This window comes from Bos mutus, chromosome 13, assembly GCF_027580195.1.
Source record: "Bos mutus isolate GX-2022 chromosome 13, NWIPB_WYAK_1.1, whole genome shotgun sequence".
Classification (NCBI taxonomy): Eukaryota; Metazoa; Chordata; class Mammalia; order Artiodactyla; family Bovidae; genus Bos; species Bos mutus.
Window position 1 is genome coordinate 43,364,607 of NC_091629.1, and position 2,256 is coordinate 43,366,862.

Here is a 2,256-nt window from a genome sequence, read left to right on the forward strand (position 1 = left end):
TCGAGGAGAAAGGAGATTCCAAGTCACACGTGTCCTCAGGACCAATATAATTAAGTGGATGTAGAAAAGCAGGGTGCCCCAGGAATACAGAGGGGACCTCATTACTCCAGACTTTGTTGGATCTGCAGAAGGACAAAGCCGGACCAGAAAGATAACCAGCATCTCCTGAACTCTTCCCAGGGCTGGGGAGTATGCTAAGCTGTTTAAATCCCTGATCTCATTTTAATCTTGGTAAGAACCCTAGGAGAAAGGGATTATTTTTATTCCCTTTTTATAGATGAGAAAACCCAAAGTTTCGGGGCCTGTGTGGGGTTGGGGATGGGCAGGTAGTTCAAGATTACGCAGCTGGTTGGGCCGAGACTCAAACCTCAGGATTTGATCCTAAGCTTCTCCCTCTTCTCTGTTCAAAATTCTCTGCTATTAGCCCCTTCCCATTACGTCTTGGAGAAAAAGGGATGTGATTAATAAATCAATATGTCACATAAGAAGCGCGGTTTACCTCCCGACAGTCCCCTGTGATAGAAGCAGGTGTGTTTTCTGGGGTGGGGGTGAGCATGAGCGAAGGTTGATGAAAGTCCAGAGTTTCTCCCACAAAGTCCACCGTGACCTTTAATTACTTACAGATTTAATAGAATCTCGTCCCACGTGATTTATTCCACTGAAAGATTGATTAGTAATATAACTTGAATTGTATTCCATTTCCCCATGCAATTTAAGATGATTTAGTGCCAAATAAAGGCTAACCCCAAAGCCCTTGCTTCAAAGAGCAGCAGTCCCCTTCCCTTGCTGTTCTGACACATTTGGAAGGGAGAAATTGTGCTCCCGCCCGTCAGACAGCAATTCCATCTTTCCTAACTTTTAACTAAGCAAGGCTCTGGGCCCTTTCAGTCTTGGCCATGAGTCTGGGTCACTTTATTCTAGCCCAGGGTCCCTCAGCCTTGGCACTGTGGACATTTGGATCAGACGCTTCTCTGCTGCGGGGCTGTTCCATGCCCTATGGGAGAGTGAGCAGCACCCATGACCTTCACCCACCAGATGTCAGTAGCACCCCCTGCAGTTGTGAATAACTAACAAAGTCCCCAAACACTGACGGGCAGAATATTCACCCCAGGCTGAGAACAACTCATCTGGACTTCACTGATGTGGGGGAAACCAACATGTATTCCTTAGAAAAGAACAAATAAGCACATTTGAAATCTCACTTGCACATGTACAATTAAAAAGGGGGAAACTTCCTCAGAGGGAGAAATCATAGCTTTTGTTTCTTGTCTCTCTGGTCCTTGTTGTTACGGAGACAGCAACAACCTTCCATGGATCCTGGGTTTTAATAGGGGTGTTGAGCAGGCAGCACGCTGTGCCCTGTGAGCAGCTACTACGTTTCAGCCTGTTTCTTCCCTTCTGCATTCTGGATCCTGCAGGAACCAAAGGGACTTCTGAGACCTCCAGATGAAAACACAGTGGTTAGAATGTGGCTCCCCGACGTAGTTCGAGGTCTTTGGCCAGGGAAACACATGTTCCGGTTCTGCATTGGTTCTATCAAATCCTGGGTTTTCAGCTTTTGGGAACCCTGTCCCTCTGGGAGGGGTTTCCCCAGTGGCTCAGTGGTAAAGCATCCACCTGCAGTGCAGGAGACACAGGAGATGAGAGTTTGACCCCTGAGTTGGGAAGATCCCCTGGAGAAGGAAATGACTACCCACTCCAGTATTCTAGACTGGAAAATCCCATGGACAGAGGAGCATGGTGGGCTACAGTCCATGGATTTGCAAAGAGTTGGACATGATGGAGCATGCACGCAGATGTAGCAGTTGTCCGTCTGGGATATTTGACGTTACTGTGTTTGTGTGTGTGTGTGCATGCGTGTGCATGTGTGTGTGTGTTTGAGTATGGCACTAATTATGGAAATTTGTGGGACAGTCCCCCTCACACCAGCCCCCTTCCCTTTTCCATTTTAGACAAATAAAACAGCCCAGTCCTCCTCTGCGGCAGGACCACCAGGGCTGAGTAAAGGGCCGCCAGCCCCTCCCGCCGGTTCCCGCGTGCTCTGCCCCACTTGGCTCTTTCAAGGACGGCTCAATGAGTGGCCTTGTTGAGACTTCCACTGAGGCCTGGCTGAGAAGGGACCATTAAAAACAGTTTAATCAGAACAAAAGCAGTTCTGTTCGTATTGTCCCCTGGTTGCAGTTTGGACGCAACAGCTGAAAATCTATCTGCACGAAGCCACAAATCTGGACTCAGCCATGCCTCGGAGTCTGCCCT